Here is a 21,032-nt window from a genome sequence, read left to right as displayed (position 1 = left end):
TAATGATGTTATGATTTTGGCATTATGTGTATATTATATTTAGTAAGTAATATTTAATAGTTTATACTATAAAATACATAAATTTTATTAAAGAGGACTTAGTTGTAAATTTTTAAAAGGGTGGTAGATAGATTTTAAAGTGACCAAACCTTAAGGTTTATTATTGTGGAGGATTTGCATGCTTATTTGACCATTTTCTATCCATGTTCACGGTAGTGGGGGTTGTTATGATGCATTATGTGTTTTAAATTAATAAATTATATATTTATAATATGTTATAATTAAAATTTGATAAAATAAAAGTGAATATGGTGATAAAAACAAGGTGAGCTTCATAGCCTTCATTTGAGCCGGAACTAAAGAAAACAAATAGGAGAAGAAGCTTTGGGTATTCGGTCTACAGAAGGGCTAAAATTCAAGGTGAATACTTGTTAAATTGATATTAAATTTGATGTTTTGAGTTCCTAGCTTGATGCTACCTTAAACCCATGGATTTATTCTCTTGAATTGGTTATGTGGCATGTTCGGTATTGGATAGGAAATGTCAATTTTGATAGCTGAAAATGGAATTGGAATATGGAGTGTTTGATAGAATTAGAAGATGAAATTGTAAGTGATTATGAGCTTATAATCTTAATTAGGGAAAATTTATGTTTAATATGACTTAATTGCTGAGGATATCATTCGGCCATGGAAATTGAGCATGGAAAAATCTGGTGTGGGATATATGAAGCTGAAAATTTAGTTTGAAGTGTGGTAATTGTGTTAAAGATGAACATTAAACATTTATGTTTTATGGTCTTGTAAGTTAGGTGTAAAACCAATGGCCTTTTTATGCTTGGCATGGAATTAGTGGTTAAATGAGTTATGAACCTATTATAATTTGAAAATTTGATGGTTTTATGGAGAAGGGGGCATTCGGAAATAGAGGTTAAATTATAATAACCTCACCTTAGTGAATTGAAGTAAAATTTGACTCTTTATAGGGTTAAATTACCTATGACCGAATGTGATGAAATTGTCAAGAAATAAATTTGATTAAATGAGATTCGGTTAATGGTGGGTGTATAGAATAATTGAATGCTAATTTGATTAACTCTCTAATGGTCAAATGTGTTAAACCTTAAAGCATGATTTAGTTTAACCAAGGGAGAACAGGATCGTGTTATTTTGTTTCATATGAGCTTGAAATTTTTATGCAAGAACTCGTTAAATTAAATGGTAATGCCGAATGTGAATTATGTATATTTGTAACCTTGTGTATTCGGCCATATGAATAATGTTCGTATACAAGGATAAAACTTAGTTGGAGAACTTGTATATTTGTAGGAAGGCATGTTTGAACGTGTATTGATAATTGATTTTGAAGGTTCGGCTTTATGCCTTGATAGTTGGTTTTGAAGTATATGATGTCTTGGTATAAATATATGTGCATTCGGTTACTTTCATAACATGCATTTAAAGTGCCCTTTGGATGCAATTGCTGATGCACTTGAGGGTATATGAGTTAATTTTCTTTATGGCAAATTTGGATAAGAAGCTAACTAATAATATGCTAAGGTAGTCATGTGGATAATCGGCTTTGTGAATATTATTAAAGGTGTAATTAGTTATATGCATAGGTCATTGGTAAAATTGACCACATAGCTAGTATATGTATATAAGGCGACATGGTGATACCTAGGTAAATGTATTTGGGATGGTTTTAATGAAATACCGAATGTGTGCAGATGTATCGAGGTGTTGCCTTATGTATGAGTTTCATTGAGAAGATTTACCTTGTTGTTTTTAATGATATAACAAGGTGATTAAAATAGTTTAAATTTTGTTAATTAAGCTCAAGAGCATAGAGGGGCAATTTTGGATAAAGAGAAAGTAAACGAATAGCCGTGGATATCTAGTCGTCGACCACTTCCGAGGTAAGTTTTAAGTGATTAAACGTTGAGTAAATTCAATCATAATAGGACATGATGAGTTGATTTAATAAGATATGATGTGGCCATGATATGTTCTAAAAACAAATGGTAAGTTCTTAAGTGTTTGAACTTGGAAATTTAAGAACAAAATTGTAATTATCTGCTTAGGACAGCAGCAGTAACGTGATTTTAGAAAATCATTATAAATTGTACAAAAATTCTTATAAGATAAAATTTATATGCTTAGACTCCCTAATGAGTCTAGTTTCAAATGAAATAAACAAGAACATATTTTGGGTTCTGTATAATGATAAATTTGTTTCGTAGTGAAGAGTGGTCAGTATAGTCAAACAGTGAAACAAGGGAAACTTTAAGAAAAATCTGGTATTGATTGGCCAAACCAAAAATTATGAAAATTTTATGGATAAAAGATATATGAGTCTATTTTCAGGGAAAATTTACGGCACTTCATTTGGAGTTTCGTAGCTCCATTTATGAATAATTTAATGACTGTTGCTCAGAAAAAAAAAACAGCTTGTGCTGAATTTACGATTATGTTGTAAACCTTGATAAAACTATTTGAGTTGCTTATAAGCTATCGATTAAATATTGGTAATCAAGTACCAAATCCGTACTAAAGTGAAGCTATGAGCCGTAAATGACTAGTATACCTAGTCAATTTTGTTACGATGAATGTGAAAGTGTATGTATATGTGATAAGGTCGAATGACCAATGTGATGAATGTGAAAGTGTATGTATATGTGATAAGGCCGAATGGCCAATGTGATGAATGTGAAAGTGTATGTATGTGATAAGGCCGAATGGTGAATGTGAAAGTGTATGTATGTGATAAGGCCGAATGGCCAATGTGATGAATGTGAAAGTGTATGTATATGTGATAAGGCCGAATGGCCAATGTGATGAATGTGAAAGTGTATGTATGTGATAAGGCCGAATGGCCAATGTGATGAATGTGAAAGTGTATGTATGTGATAAGGCCGAATGGCCAATGTGATGAATGTGAAAGTGTATGTATGTGATAAGGCCGAATGGCCAATGTGATGAATGTGAAAGTATATATATATGATAAGGCCGAATGGTCAATGTGATGGAAGTGGAAGTGTATAACTGTGATAAGTCCCGAAGGACATTTGTGTCAGTACTATATCCGGGTTAAAACCCCGCAGGCTTTATGCGAGAATATTATCCTGATTAATGTCCGTAGGCTTCGTGCTCGTACTATATCCGAGCTTTAAAGACCCGACGGCTAAATGCTAGGATTCAAGTAAGACTTTGATATTGAGTATCTGCAATAAGTTACCATCAAATAAGTATTATGTATTTAAGATGTTCAGGTACGTATTACTTACTCATCGGTGGAGTGATTTCGAGGTGAATTATCAGTATCAAAGAGGTAGGTAAATGTGATTAATATTATAACTCCAAATATGAGAATGATCTAATTGGTAATGGTATGCTTGTATAATGAAGTATGTGATGAAATATTCTTATGTATTAGTGCATATTCTGCCCAAAAGCCTTATGATTTGAGTATGGGTTGGGTTCAGCTAGATGTGCCAGTACAAGGTAAGGATTATGTTTTGTAAGCTTACGTATATGTGATAAGGAATATGTTTGGTTCTTTATGTGCCTACGGTAATTTAGTACTTGTCATGTTGAAATACTTAAAAATATGGATGTGATTATGAACAAGTGGAAAGGATTATTGAAAGTTGAAAATTGATGAAGAATGTGCTTTGGAAATATTTGACCATCTAGGTCATTATTATTCGAAAGTATATATGTGACAGCCAAGTGATGCGTTTATTGATATTATAGTTCGAGATGAAGCTCTAGATTAACTTCATCGAACAGTTGAAATGAATGACCAATGATAGTGAATGAGAACACTTTGTTTTGCTTAAAACTTACTAAGCTTACAAAAGCTTACTCTGTTCGATCATGTTTTGGTTTATAGGTTGTGGATTCTGACTACCAGTTCGGGGATCATCAGCACTTCGTCACACTATCTACCATTACGGCAACTATGTAATTAGACTTAGCTTATGGCATGTATAGGATAGACAATATAGTAGAATGATATTTTGGCTATTGTATATAAGCCATATGAAAATGGCATCTTTTGAATGTTTACTTATAGAAGTTTAGATTTTATTTCAAAAAAAAAAAGAAAAAAAAAGAAAAAAAAGGTTTAAAATTTTATTCTTCTGATCTGATTCCTAATTTCTGGTAACGCCTCATCCTATTCCGGCGACGGTTACGGGATAGGGATGTTACATGAAACGTGGGGTGAATACGAGACTCTTGTGGAAGCTGAAGAGTGTAAGCCACTTCCCCCACTTTTGAATCACTGGAAAAGGTCCATAGTATTTTGGAGACAATTTCTGGTTGATGATTTTCCTGAGTGACTGCTGCCGATAGGGTTGCAACCGCAAGTAAACCAAATCACCAACTTGAAAGCTTCTTTCTGAACGATGCTTGTCCGTAAAGTGCTTCATGCAAGTTTGAGCTCTCTTCAAGCAAAACTGTAAGAGCTTCCTTGCTGCTTCCCGAGCCTGTAAACTTCTATCCACCATTGCTACAGACGAAGCTCCAGCCAAATAGGGTATGTGAGTGGGAGGAGGCTGGCCATACAAAGCCTCATATGGAGTGAGCTGGATTGCCGAATGGTACGAGGAATTATACCACCACTCCGTAAGTGGTAGCCACTGAGACCAATGTGCAGGTGTTTCACCAGACATGCATCGCAAGTAGTGTTCAAGGCATCGGTTAAGAACCTCGGTTTGCCCATTCGTTTGAGGATGATAGGCTGTTGATAGCAAAAGCTTAGTGCCCACTCGTCGAAATAGCTCTTGCCAGAAGCTACTAATAAAGATTTTATCCCGATCCGAAATGATGGAGTCGGGCATGCCATGGAGCTTATAAATATGATTCAAGTATTCTTGAGCTACATCTTTAGCGGTGTAGGGGTGAGACAAGGTTAAGAAGTGACCATATTTGGTGAGATGATCGACCACCACTAAAATAGAGTTTTTTCTACTTGAGTTTGGCAACCCTTCAATGAAGTCGAGACTAACCATTGACCAAGCTCGTTTAGGAATCGGTAACGGCTGTAAGAGACCAGGAGAAGCTACTGTCTCGCTTTTGCATTTTTGGCAGACGACACATTCGCGAATCCATTTCTTAACATCTATGGTGAGGCCCTTCCAATATAACAAGCTCGACAGTCGCTTCCTCGTAACGTGAACACCAGAATGACCGCCTAGGGCACTCGCATGAAAATGGAGGAACAACTCCTGCCACAACTGAGGAACCTTTCCCACTACAATTTTCCCTTTCCATAGCAAAAATTGACCATCCCACGAATATTTTGGATTATGAAGTTGGAGCTGTAAAATGTCTTGGATGAGTTTTTGCAATTTAGCATCACCCGCATAAGATTGTTGCACCTGTCCCAAGAGGCTTGAAATGGCCGAAGTAGTTGACATTTGAAAGTATTGACCATGCTCCAATTGTGGTTGACGGGAAAGAGCATCCGCAACCCTATTGTTAATCCCTCGTCGGTAAGAGACCTCAAAATCGTAGCCCAACATTTTCGCTACCCAACGCTGCTGGAAAGGAGTAACAACCACTTGGTCTGACAAAAACTGCAAGCTCTGATGATCCGTTCTATTTTTGAAATGTCGGCCTACCAAATATGCATGCCACTTCCGAATAGCCAATAAAACTGCTAACATCTCTTTCTCATAGATCGAAAAGGCTTGATGGCGCACTCCAAGGGCCTTGCTAAAGAAAGCCACCGGCCTCCCTTGCTGCTGCAGCACCGCTCCTATGCCAAAACTACTTGCATCCGTATCGACTGTAAACTCCAACTGAAAGTTAGGAAGCGCCAAGACAGGAGCTGTGGTTAAGGCTCTTTTCAAAGCTTGAAATGCCTGTGTGGCTCGTTCGGACCAACTCCAGCCATTATTTTTCAACAATTCCGTTAAAGGTTTGGCAATGATACCATAGCCCCTTATAAACCTTCTGTAATAGCCAGAGAGGCCAAGGAAACTGTGCAGCTCTCTAGCTAATCGAGGTGTTGGCCATGAGGAGATACAGTCAACCTTAGTAGTATCCATCGAGACAGTACCCGCATGTAGTACATGTCCCAAATATTGAATTTGAGAAGACCCGAAACAACATTTAGACTGTTTAGCATATAATTGTTGCTCCCTTAAAATAAGAAGGACTGACCTCAAATGGTGCAAATGCTCCGCCCATGATGTTGAGTATACGAGTATGTCATCAAAGAATACTAACACAAATTTTCTCAACAATGGCTTGAAAATCGAGTTCATGAGAGCCTGAAAACTAGAGGGGGCATTAGTGAGGCCAAAGGGCATCACAAGAAACTCATAATGCCCCTCATGCGTCCAGAATGCGGTTTTGTGCACATCGGGTTCCCACATGCGGATTTGATGATATCCGGATCTTAAATCGAGTTTGGAAAATACTTTAGCCTCCCCTAACTCATCCAACAGCTCTTCAATTATAGGGATAGGGAACTTATCCTTGATTGTATGCTGGTTCAATTGTCGATAGTCCACGCATAACCTCCAACTTCCGTCTTTCTTTTTGACCATTACAATAGGAGAAGCAAATGAACTAGTACTGTCTCAAATTATCCCAGCTTGAAGCATTTCCTAGATAAGCTTCTCCATTTCATTCTTTTGTATAGACAGATATAGATAAGGTCGCATCTTAACCACAACCCCTTCATCCTTTAAAGGTATTCGGTGGTCTTACAGCCGATGTGGTGGTAGACCTTTTGGAACTTGGAAGATGTCATCGAATTCTAACAACAACTCCTTGAGTCGATCATTAGGGTCCGTGATGTCCTTGGTTGAAAGTGTTACTTGTTCGGGAGAACTCAGTACGGCTGTATAAGGCCCCAACGACTGCCCCATGGCCACAAAACACTTCAGATTCTGCTCACTGTCGCCTGCTGCTAACGAACCAGGAACAATTCCTTGAATAACACATGGTGTCCCTTTAATTTCAAACTGCATCGTCAGAGAACCAAAATTCCAGATAATACCCCCTAGTGCCAATAACCATTGTACTCCCAATACCATGTCGTAGCCCTTCAACGGTAATACCATAAAGTCTGTCTCAAATCGGTAGTTTTGCACCTCCCAAGAAACCCCTTTGCACATTCCTCTAGTGAACAAGCAACTACCATTTGCTACCGAGACCTTCAATTGTTCTTGGTGTAGCATTGGTAGCAACAATCTATTGACTAGCCTTGTGTCGATAAAGTTATGTGTGCTCCCTAAATCCACCAAGATAATCGCCCAACGTGACCCTACCCGAGTAGCCACTCGCATGGTATTATGCCCTTGTAGACCAGTGAGGGCGTGCAACTAGATCATAGGAGACCTGGGGTTCTCTTCTTCAGTCCCACTCTCCTCTAGTTTGTCTGAGCACTCCTGAAATTCTTCTACCTCACTGTCAGAGATCGGTTCCAGCAAGAATTGATACAGCTGAGATTTCATGCACTTGTGCCCGGCCTGATATTTGGCCCCACACCAAAAACAGAGGCCCTTCTATTTTCTCTCGGCCATCAATGCTGGCGATATAGTTCTCGATCCCGATTTGTTGGTTGAAGCATTACTAGCAGTTTGTGAAACTGAAACAACTCGTGTAGGAGAAGAAAAATACCTGGAAGTGACAGAGGAGTTAGCTGACACTCTAGATGAACTCACCCCTGCTGTCGTTATCCCATATCCTTTTGGTGAATAAGAAAGGAGTACTTTAATCTTCCTGGCCAACTGAAAAGCTTCCATCAAGTTAGCTGGTTCAAACAAATCCAGGTAGTGGCTGATTTCCATCTTCAGGTTACTAAGAAAGATACTAAGTGCATAGGACTCCGGAAGATGTAGCTGGTTCAATAGGCCCACAAACGCGTATTGGTACTGCTCAACATACCTTGCTGTTTCAGGTTCACCAACTCCCTCATCAGATTCCCAAACTGCCCAAAACCAAAATGGTCTTGAAGGCTCTTCACATAAGCTGGCCATGTCAACATTTGTAAGCCACCATGACGTTGAGAATAAAAATGGTGCCACTCCAGAGCTCGGCCTTCAAGGTTTAACATCACTACACGGATCTTGCTGGAGTCAGGGGTCTCTTCCACCTTAAAATATTGCTCCAACTTGGTCCACCATCCCTGAAAGTCGGTACCATCAAACTTGGGACACTCCAATCGGCTGAACTTCGCGGATGCTCCAGTCTCAGAAGATTGGTGAAGCCAGTGCACGCTACTCGTATCCGTAACAAGTAGATCCATCGGCGCAGGGGGATTCTCAGTGTCCCGCAATGGAAACCCAGGAGGAGCCCCTAAAACCCCTTTCCTTTACCCATTGCACCATTTACTGAGGGTCCCTTCGGAAGCGGGCCAAAGTACTGTCCTAACAAGGATTGCAAGTCCTCCCTGAACTCACCTTTGAATTCCTGTAGACGAGTCTCTATTTTTGTCTCCAAACGAGCTACTTCCTCTTGGATTTTTGAGATTTCCTGTTGCATGTTTCCAACTTCCTTCTGCAATCGAGTGGACACACCGTCGCCGGCCATGGTGGGATCGTGAAAGCTCTGATATCCTTGATACACTCTCGAAATTTTGAGTAGAGAATTGAGGAAGAGAAGAGAAAGAATAGAGAAGAAAAGAGAGAGAGATCTGAAAATTTTTTCCTTAAATATTCTGATAACCGCTTCCCATGCATCTCATACAATTTAACAAGAAAAGTAACGTGGTGGTGTTTCTGCTATAAGAAAAACGCACCGTTTAAGTAATCCCTAAACTCCCCGTTTTATTTAATCCCTAAAACTCCCCGTTTCATTTAAACTAGAACCCCCTGTTTTATTTAAAAGAGTTGACTTCTTTCTGCTTGCATTTTGGCTCATAACATCATCAACCCTTAAATTGATCAGCAACATGGAATGGAATATACACGCTTCATCATCAATGGTTTGTATCCCTTCAGGGAAAAATAAAATAGGAAAAAAAATATTTCTTTATATTAAATTGATTGTCTAACTTTTTTTTTCTTTTGGCGCTTATTTTCTTGGTTTTTCTTTTCTTGGTTTGATGATTTTTTTCTTATCTTATAAATTTTAAAGCTAGGTTTTAGATATAAAAAGATATTTTACAAGTATTCTAGAATGAGATGAAAAGGTTTTCTCGTATGATGAAAGATGATGTTAAACATTTTCAGTTCTTCAGAAGACAAAGGGGAAGAGGAAGGGGGAGGGATGGTGGTGGGGAGGGGTGACGGGGGTTGGGGAGGGTGGAGGGAGATGGAGGGGGTGAGGGACGAGGAGATTTTTATTTAATATTAATATATTAATATTAAATGATAAATATTAATATAAAATTTAAATTTAGTGTTATCTTTTTTTAAAAAAATATTTATGTATTTTTATATATTTATTTGATTTTTTTAGGATTAAGATGAAATTGAGACCATTTGAAAATATTGAGTTATTTTTAAAATATTATAACTAAATTGTTATAATTGTAAAATTTGAGGGCTAAATTTGTTATTATACTAAAATTTTAATTGACACGTTAGCTTGTCGTTTGTATCTTTAACGAGAGTGACTAAAATAACCGAACTATATAATATGTGTGCTTAAATTGCAAACCTTTTATTTTGAGTACCTAAAATAAAATTTTTTCTATAGTTTAGTGATTATCTATGTAGTTGGCCCTTAATTTTTTTCTTTATTATTTGTACTTTTCAAAATATAATTATTTTTACTAAATATTTGATAATTATATATATTTTAGGTTAAAATATACCATAAATTCTTGTATTTTTGTTAAATTTAAATTTTAGTCATTATGTTTTTATTTTTAAGAATTTAGTCTATCTACTTTTTATATTTCAAACTTCAAGTTTAATTGTTAACATTGTTGTCTTTTTGTTAACTTTGTTGATGTAAAATTCGAAAATGACAAAACACTAATTTCGTATCGATGTAAGTACAAAAATGATATAATGAACTTGAATTTAACAATATAATTTTAATTGTCGGTCAACGTTAATCAACGATGGCCAACATTGGTCAACGCCGATCAACAATGATCAGTGCCGGGCAAAGTAAATGTATTTTTAAATATTTTTAATTTTTTAATTTTTTTCTATTTTTGAATTTAAATTTAACTTTTTAAATTTTAATAAATCTATTGCCATGTGGCACATTCTAATTGGCTAAATGTGCCATGTGGCATATTCTAATTTGTGTCACATGTTAATTGATTTTTTTAACTTTGTTACAAAAAAATTGGGATGAGCTTGGTAAAGGAGGATAGTTTAAGTACTCAAGTGAGACAGAAAAAAGTACAGGAACGGAAGTGGGAAAAACATGTATAGTTCGAGGGGCAAAATGAGCATCAAGCCAAAATTTAAAAAATAAATGTAACGCCCCGTACCCGAGACCGTTTCCGGAGTCGAACACGAGGTGTTAATGGACTTAATTCATTACTTAAACAGCTCATACAATTCATTTTAAAATTTCTAGACAAGCTGGCTAACTGTATCACAGTCGCTTTAAAAATCATATCTCGAGTTCTGAAACTCGAAATCCAATTCTGTAATTTTTTCCTGAAATTAGACTCATATATCTATCTACTAATTTTTTTCTAGAATTTTTTGTTAGCCCAATTAGTACAGTTTATTAGTTAAAGACTCCCCTATTTCAGGGTTCAACTACTCTGACCTCTGTGTATTACGAATTAGATATCTCCCTGTACAGAGCTTCAATGACTATGCCGTTTGTCTCTAATAAAACTATACTCAATAATGAATCTGTACATATAAAGCATGACTTCTAATTATCTTTGTAAAATTTATGGTGAATTTCCAAAGTCAGAATAGGGGATCCAGAAATCGCTCTGGCCCTATTTCACAAAAATTTAAACATCTCATAAAATATAGCTCATATACCTGTTTCGCTTCTTCCATATGAAAATAGACTCATCAAGCTTCGATTCCATAACTTATTCATTATTTAATTCTATTTCTTATATTTTTAGTGATTTTTCAAATTCATGTCACTATTGCTGTCTGAATCTATTTTATGGTAAATTTTACCTATTTCATGGTTTCCATGGATTAGCTAGTAATTTGACATACATAACACCAAATATGATCATGATTAGCCATTCCAATGGCTACTCATTACCAAGCATTTCCATACCACTCAATAACCATATTATAAGACCATATATACAAAATGATTATAATGTTATACATGCCATACTCAAAATATACAAGCCGTTATGCCAAGATGGTATACGGATGTGAGCGAGCCTCCGACCGTTCCCAATTTTCGAGCTGGCTTGTCAAAACTACAAGGAATGAAAAGGAAGGAGTAAGCATAAATGCTTAATAAGTTCACATGCAAATAGCAAGTAACATAACCATATAAGCAAACATAAAACATCATTTGCATAATCATCACCAAGACATTCATATCACATTTTCATTTATCATTTTACCATATTGTTGTTATATCGATTTTTCAACCCGAGGGTTAAGTACATACCTGTTCAAAGTACCCATTTCACAACACTTAACAATACGTCCCTTTCATCTTGAGTATTCCTCCATTTCAGTAGAACTTTACCCGTTGAACACATCGGAATATAATTCAGATACATGGAAAGTTTGCACATAAGTGCCACATATGTAGCCAAGCTACCATGTAACCCGCCCATAAGCGAACTCGGACTCAACTCAACGAGCTCGGGTGTTCGCATCCATAGGTGAACTCGGACTCAACTCAACGAGTTCGGATGCCTAGTTACATTTCACGAACTCGGACTCAACTCAACGAGTTCGGACATTCGCATCCATAAGTGAACTCGGACTCAACTCAACGAGTTCGGATGCTCAACCATCCTAGTGACATGTCACTTGTATCCTAATCATTCCTAAGGTTCAAACGGGATTTTCCTCGAACACATCTCCTTGCTATCTTCCGTAAAATACCGAAACCAATACTCGGTAGTACTTTATATTTAACAATTAATACACATAATTTGCATTTTATTCGAAAATAACCACAAAGCATAATATTTCATGATAATAATCAGCATCATATCATATAAACAACATTAAATTGCTTAAAATGACAATTATGTTACTACATTTACACATGAACTTACCTTGGTACCAAAATATAAAGATTTTGCAATTTAGTCCACAATCTTTTCTTTTCCTCGATCGCGACTTGAATCTCATTTCTCTTGATCTATAATGCCAAATTAATCTTATTTAATACATACATTCATCAAAACAGCATTTAATACGAACTTTGGAAAAATTACACTTTTGCCCCTAAACTTTTGCATAATTACACTTTTGCCCCTAGGCTCGGGAATTAAACTTTATTCCTTATTCTTATGTTTTATAACATGCTGATCACTTTTCCCTTCTATGGCAACATCAAATTCTCTCTCTAACGTATACTTGTGACTATTAGGTATTTTTACCGATTAAACCCTTTTACTCGTTTTCACTCAAAACCGAGTAGCACAAGTTGTCTAACATAATTTAAAACCTCATATTCTATCATAAAACATCAAAATACACAAATTTCACCTATGGGTATTTTTCCAAATATAAACCCTAGGTTGAATTATTGCTAACATAAGCTTAATCGAGCTATCGGGATTCCAAAAACATAAAGAACATTAAAAAAGGGGCTTGGAATCACTTACTATGGAGCTTGGAAGCTTGAAACAAACCCTAGCTATGGAGAACCCTTGAAATTTCGGCCTAATGAAGAAGATGGACAAAAATTGTTTTTTAATTTTGTTTTTAATTCATTTTAATAACTAAATGACCAAAATACCCTTACTACTAAACTTTCCAAAAATTCCTTCCATGTCCTAATTTTGTCCATGAACTTAAAATTGATCAAATTGCTATTTAAGACCTCCTCATTAATATTCCAAAACAATTTCATACTAAAAACTTCTAGAATACAAGTTTTGCAGCTTATTTGATTTAGTCCCTACTTTCAATTTAAGCACTTTAGGCATAGAATTTCATCACGAAATTTTCACACAATCATGCAATCATATCATAATCATCAAAATAATTATAAAATAATTATTTCTATCTCGGATTTGTGGTCACGAAACCACTATTCCGATTAAGCCCTAATTCAGGATATTACAACTCTCCCCCCTTTTAAGGATTTTCGTCCTCGAAAATCTTACCGGTTAACAGGTGTGGATATTGGTTTCTCATAGTTTCTTCAGGTTCCCATGTAGTCTCTTCTACCCCATGCTTTTGCCACAACACTTTCACAAGTGCAACACTTTTATTTCTTAGTTGTTTGACTTCTCGAGCTAAAATCTTAATCGGTTCTTCTTCATAAGTCATATCCGGTCGTAGTTTAACTTCTGTCGGTGAAATTATATGTGAAGGATCTGAACGATACCGGTGTAACATAGATACGTGAAACACATCATGAATCTTCTCTAATTCGGGTGGTAACGCTAGCCGATATGCTACCGGTCCAACTTTTTCAATTATTTCATACGGTCCAATAAAACGCGGACTTAACTTGCCCTTTCGTCCAAATCTAAGGACTTTCTTCCATGGAGACACTTTCAAAAATACCTTATCACCAACTTGAAACTCCATTTCTTTTCGTTTCAAATCCGCATAAGATTTCTGTCTATCTGAAGCAGCTTTCAAACAATCTCGAATCACTTTCACCTTTTCTTCGGTTTCTTTTTATTAAATCAACTCCATAAATCTGACTTTCCTTGAGTTCAGTCCAATACAATGGCGTCCGACATTTACGACCATATAATGCTTCATAAGGTGCCATATTCAAACTTGTCTGATAACTATTATTATAAGCAAATTCTACGAATGGTAAGTACCTTTCCCAACTATCTTGAAATTCCAATACGCAACATCTGAGCATGTCTTCAAGAATCTGAATTACTCTCTCTGATTGTCCATCAGTTTGTGGGTGAAAGGCAGTGCTGAAATTTAACTTTGTACCTAATGCCTCTTGCAACTTTTGCCAAAACCATGAGGTAAACCTCGGATCTCTATCCGAAATGATTGACAAAGGTATCCCATGAAGTCTAACAATCTCTCGGATATACAATTCAGCCAACTTATTAAGAGAATAATCTGTACGTACCGGAATAAAATGAGCCGATTTAGTCAGTCTGTCAACTATTGCCCAGATGGCATTTTTCTTCCCTGGAGTTAACGGCAACCCTGATATAAAATCCATAGTAATCCGATCCCATTTCCATTCAGGAACCATAATAGGCTGAAGTAATCTCGAAGGTACCTGGTGTTCAGCTTTCACTTGTTGACAAACTAAGCACTTTGATACAAACTCAGAAATATCTCTTTTCATTCCACTCCACCAGTACATTTTCTTTAAGTCATTATACATCTTCGTACTGCCCGGATGAACCGCCAAACAACTATTATGTGCTTCATGCAAAATCTTTTGAATCAACTCATCATTTTTTGGTACACAAATCCGATTTTTAAACATCAAGCAACCATCAGAACCGATTCTGAAATCTGATCCCGTATCAGCTTCACACTGTTTTCTTTTGGCTAGCAAATCTTGATCATTTTTCTGAGCTTCAAAAATCTCTTGTAAAAACATCAGTCTTGCTCTTAACTCTGCTAGAATCGAACCGTCATCTGACATTTTCAACTGAGTGTTCATAACTCTCAAAGCAAACAACAACTTTCTGCTTAAAGCATCGGCAACCACATTCGCTTTTCTCGGATGATAATCAATAACAAGCTCGTAATCTTTCAATAACTCTAACCATCTTCGCTGTCTCAAATTCAAGTCTTTTTGTGACATCAAGTATTTAAGACTTTTGTGATCGGTATATACTTGGCACTTTTCACCATACAAATAATGTCGCCAAATCTTCAAAGCAAACACCACTGCAGCCAATTCCAAATCATGAGTAGGATAATTCCCCTCATGAGGTTTTAACTGCCTCGAAGCATAAGCCACCACTTTTCCTTCTTGCATGAGGACACACCCCAAACCATTTAGAGAAGCATCACTATACACCACAAATTCTTTACCTGATTCGGGTTGTATCAACACTGGTGCTTCAGTTAATAACTTTTTCAATTCTTCGAAACTCTGTTGACATTCTTCCGTCCATTCAAATTTAACATCCTTTCGGAGTAGTCTAGTCATAGGAGCAGCAATTATAGAAAATTCATTTACGAACCGCCGATAATACCCAGCTATCCCCAAGAAACTCCTAACTTCAGTTACACTTTTCGGTGGTTTCCAATCAACAATGGCTGAAATTTTACTAGGATCAACCCGTATACCATCACCTGAAACAATATGACCCAAAAATTCAACTTCCCGGAGCCAAAATTCACTTTTACTAAACTTAGCATACAGCTGCTTATCTCTCAAAGTTTGCAAAACTATCCTCAAATGCTCAGCATGCTCTGTCTCATCTTTTGAATAAATTAAAATATCATCTATAAACACCACAAAAAATCTGTCCAGGTATGGTCGAAATATGTTTTCATTAAGTCCATAAACACAGCAGGAGCATTCGTCAACTCGAATGGCATAACTAGAAATTCATAATGACCGTACCTTGTTCTAAAAGCAATTTTAGGCACATCTGACTCTTTCACTCGCAGCTGATAATACCCAGATCTCAAGTCAATCTTTGAAAACCATGTCGCTCCTTTTAGCTGATCAAACAAATCATCAATTCTCGGCAATGGATACTTGTTTTTGATTGTCACCTTGTTTAACTGCCGATAATCAACACATAATCTCATAGAACCATCCTTCTTTTTCACAAATAACACGGGAGCACCCCAAGGTGAAAAACTCGGTCTCACAAAGCCTTTATCAGTCAACTCTTGCAACTACGACTTTAATTCTTTCAACTCTGTTGGTGCCATTCTATATGGAGCAATCGAGATCGGAGCTGTTCCCGGTATCAAATCTATACCAAATTCTACTTCCCTGACTAGAGGCAAACCTGGTAATTCTTCTGGAAATACGTCCGCAAATTCTCACACAACCGGCACTGCTTCAACTTTCTTTTCAACTTCTTTTGTATTAATTACATACGCCAAATAAGCTTCATAACCCTTTCTCAAATATCTCTGAGCCGACATCGAAGAAATCATACTAAATATTTCCTCTGATTTGTCTGGTTCAACCCGCAAGATTTCACCACTTTCACATTTTAATTTTATAACATTTTCTTTGCAATTTACTATAGCATCATGCAATGTCAACCAATCCATACCCAAAATAACATCAAATTCATCAAATGGCAACAATATCAAGTCGGCCGGAAAATAATGACCCCGAATCATTAAAGGGCATTTCTTACTTACTTTATCAACTATCACGCATTTGCCTAGTGGATTCGACACTCTAATCATAAATTCTGTGTTCTCAACAGGTATATTCATACTAGACACCAGTTTAATGCATACGTATGAATGAGTAGAACCAGGATCAATCAAAGCAATAACATTAATATCATAAAGAGAAAATGTACCGGTAATCACATCGGGTGAGGAAGCATCTTCACGCGCTTTAATAGCATAAGTTCTAGCCGGAGCTCTTCCCTCAGATCTAACTGCTGCATCTCTGGCTACATTCTTACTGCTTGTTTCACTTCCAGCTTTTCTCGGATACCTTCCCCTCGAGTTTGCACCACTAGCTTTTACACTCTGAAATTTTTCTTTCTCAGCTCTCTCTGGGCAGTCTCTAATAAAATGATCCGGAGAACCACATCGAAAACATTCATTTGCTCTGCACGAACCAAAATGATTTCTACCACACCGTTGGCACTTGGGTTTAACAAATTTCGAGTTCCCTACACTGGCTGCAGAAGTATTCTGAGATTTAGGACCCACATTCTGCTTCTTAAAATTTCCATATGATTGCCCACCTGAAACTTGGGAACGAGGATTCATATTTCTTGACTTTCCGGGTTGCTGTGAAGGTGCCTTACTCATTGGCCTTTTCTTCCAATTTCGTGTCTCAGCCTCTACCTTCCTCTTCTCTTTAAGTAGTTCTTCAGCCTTACAAGCTCGATCAACTAGGACTACCATTTCTTTCAGTTCAAGGATCCCGACAAATACTTTAATGTCTTCGTTGAGCCCGTCTCCAAATCGTCGGCACATCTTGGCATCTGTAGGAACATATTCCTTGGCATACTTACTCAATCGAACAAACTCTCTTTCATATTCTAAGACTGTAATATTACCTTGCTTCAGCTCAAGAAACTCTTTACATTTCTGATCAATAAATCTTTCACTAATATATTTCTTCCGAAACTCTTCTTGAAAGAATTCCCAGGTTACCCTCTCTTTCGGTACCACCGAAATCAAAGTCTTCCACCAATTATAGGCTGAATCTCTCAACAAAGATGTAGCACATTTCAAACATTCTTCAGGTGCACAAGATAATTCATCAAATACCCGGATAGAATTTTAAAGCGAGAACTTTGCTTTCTCTGCATCATCATCAATATTTGCTCTAAATTCTTCAGCCCCTTGTTTACGAATTCTATCAATGGGGGTTCTATGAAATTTTATCATATCCACTCCCTGAGGCATCGGAGGCATAGGTTGAGGAATTGGGGGAGGTGGGGGAGGTCGTACATTTGGGTTCGTACGAACGAACTCAGTGTACCATGCACTCATCATTTGGAGAAAAGCTTCCCGATCCCTTTCTCCTCCTCCCTGACCAACAGTAGGAGGTGGGTTTTCAGTCGGCGCTGCCCCTTCAGCCGGAGCTGGCGCATTACTCTCTACTTCATCTGCCACAGCTGGATCGGGACCCATTTACTATATAAAAATTCATTTAAAAAGGTCAGAAGTCATCACACTATCACAATTCATACATATGGCATGTATAGCAAAATCCGTACATACAACACGTAGTCCGAGAACTGACTAAACCTGCTTTGATACAACTAAATGTAATGCCCCCACACCCGAAACCATCGCTGGAGTCGAGCTTGAGGGGTTACCGAACATAATTTATCAAATTAAGAACTTCAAATCATTTGTTTCTACATTCACAGCTTTCTAACTACTCGCGTCACAGTTACAAGAAAAATCATATATTGAGTTAAGAAACTTGAAATCAAGATCCGTAAATTTTCCCTAAATCTAGACTCATATATATATATTTAATAATTTTTTTCTAGAATTTTTGGTTGGGCCAATTAATACAGTTTATTAGTTAAAGTCTCCCCTGTTTCAGGGTTCGACTGCTCTGACATCTATGTATTACAAATCAGATATCTCTCTATACAGAATTTCAATGACTACAAGGTTTGTTTTTCTTAAAACTAGACTCAATAAGGAATCTGTACATATAAATAAAAACATCTAATGATTTTGTTAAAAATTATTATGAATTTTTAAAGTCAAAACAAGGGATCCAGAAATCACTCTGGCTCTATTTCACAAAAGTTTAAATATCTCATAAAATATAATTTATATGCCTATTTTGTTTAATCCACATGAAAATAGACGCATTAAGCTTCAATTTCATAACTTACTCATTATTTAGTTCCATTTATACTATTTTTAGTGATTTTTTCAAATTCATGTCATTGCTGCAGTAATATTTTGTTTTAAGGCAAGTTTCATCTTTCCATGAATTTTTATGAACTAGATAACCTATTAAACTTCCATAATATCAAACATGATCTAAATTAGCCATCACCATGACTTATCAATATCAAACATTTTCTCAACCAAACATGGCCATATCATAAAATTATTTACACAAAATAAGTATATTGCTATACATGCCATACTTAAGTTTTACAAGCCATTTACCTAGATGAAAGTCCTTTGGATAGTGTGATCGAACCTTCGACCCGTCCCGATTCCCGATCTAGCTTGTTCAAAACTACAGTAAATAAAGAGGAGGGAGTAAGCATAAATGCTTAGTAAGTTCATATGTAAATAACAAGTAACATAACAATACAAATATACCAAACAACTTTAGCATGATATCACCAAAACATATATCACATTTCTAAACATCATTCATCATCTTTCCACCTTATCGTTGTTGTATCTAATTTCAACCCGAGGGTTAAGAACATACCTGTCCAAAGTGTCCATTTCACAACACTTACCAAAACGTCACTTGCATCTTAAGTGTTCTTCCATTTCACTAGAAATTTCACCCGTTGAACACATCGGAATACAACTCGGATATACGGATAATTTGCACATAAGTGCCTCATATGTAATCAAGAAATCATGTAACCCGCCCCTAAGTGAACTTGGACTCAACTCAACGAGCTCAGGCGTTCACATCCATAAGTGAACTCGGACTCAACTCAACGAGTTCGGATGCCTAGTTACATTTCACGAACTCAGACTCAACTCAACGAGTTCGGACATTTGCATCCATAAGTGAACTCGGACTCAACTCAACGAGTTCGGATGCTCAACCATCCTAGTGACATGTCACTTGTATCCTAATCTATTCCTAAGGTTCAAACGGGCTTTTTTTCCTTGATCTCACATCTTTGCCGTCTTCCACGGAATCTCGGAACCGATACTCGGTGATAGTTCATACTCATCCAGTAATTCACATAATTACATATTATTCAACAATAACCACAAAGCATAATATTTCATGATAATAATCAGCACCATATCATATAAACAACATTAAATTGCTTAAAATGACAATTATGTTACTACATTTACACATGAACTTACCTCGTATGCGAAAATGATTACTTTTACCATTTCATCCACAACTTGGTATTTTCCCCATTTTAGCCCGAATTTTAGTTTTCCTTGCTCTATCATTTAAAATATAGTCTAATTAGGACTGACATTATTCAAATTGACCCAAAATCATATTTTGGAAAAATTACAATTTTGCCCCTAAACTTTTGCATATTTACACTTTTTCCCCAAAGCTCGTAAATTAAACTTCAGCCTATTTTCTTATGTTTTATGACATGCTGATCATTTTTCCCTTCTATGGAAACATCAAATTCTCACTCTAACATGTACTTATGATTATTAGGTATTTTTACCGATTAAGCCCTTTTGCTCGTTTTCACTTAAAACCGAGTAGCACAAGTTGTCTAACATAATTTAAAACCTTATATTCTATCATAAAACACCAAAATACACAAATTTCACCTATGGGTATTTTTCCAAATATAAACCCTAGGTTAAATTATTGCTAGCATAAGCTAAATCGAGCTACTAGGACTCCAAAAACGTAAAAATCATTAAAAACGAGGCTAGAACGGACTTACAATCGAGCTTGGAAGCTTGAAAAACCCTAGCCATGGTTTCTTCTTGCTATATTCGGCCATGGGGTTAAAGATGAGCAAAATTGGCTTTTAATTTTGTATTTTAATTCATTTTACCCCTAAATGACCAAAATGCCCTTACTACTAAACTTTCCAAAAATTCCATCCATGTCCAATTTTTGTCCATAGACTTAGAAATTGGTAAAATTCTATTTAAGACCTCCTAATTAATATTTCAAAACAATTTCATACTAGAAACTTCTAGAATGCAAGTTTTACAAATTATTCGATTTAGTCCCTAATTTCAATTTAAGCACTTTATGCATAAAATTTCTTCACGAAATTTTCAAAAAATCATGCAATCATATCATAGACCTTAAAATAATCATAAAATAGTTATTTCTATCTCGGATTTTGTGGTCACGAAACCACTATTCCGACTAGGCCCAAAATCAAGATATTACAATAAAAGTACATGGACTAAATTCCAAACTTACAAATAGTATAGGACTTATGACATATTTTAACCTATCATTTATTATATATTTTATAAAAATTCTAAATTAAGAAATTAATTTTTTTAATTTTTATATATTTTTTATGATGTAATACATTTGATCTTTCATATGATATAGATTAAATGCATAAAATTTAAAAAATTATATAATATATTTGTAACGCCCCAAAAATTTGATTGAATGATTGTTAGAATTTGTTGTAATTCAATCTCTAT

The sequence above is a fragment of the Gossypium hirsutum genome, chromosome A11 (genome assembly GCF_007990345.1).
Source record: "Gossypium hirsutum isolate 1008001.06 chromosome A11, Gossypium_hirsutum_v2.1, whole genome shotgun sequence".
Lineage (NCBI taxonomy): Eukaryota > Viridiplantae > Streptophyta > Magnoliopsida > Malvales > Malvaceae > Gossypium > Gossypium hirsutum.
The sequence above is the reverse complement of the archived record's forward strand: the minus strand, read 5'-3'. Positions refer to the sequence as shown.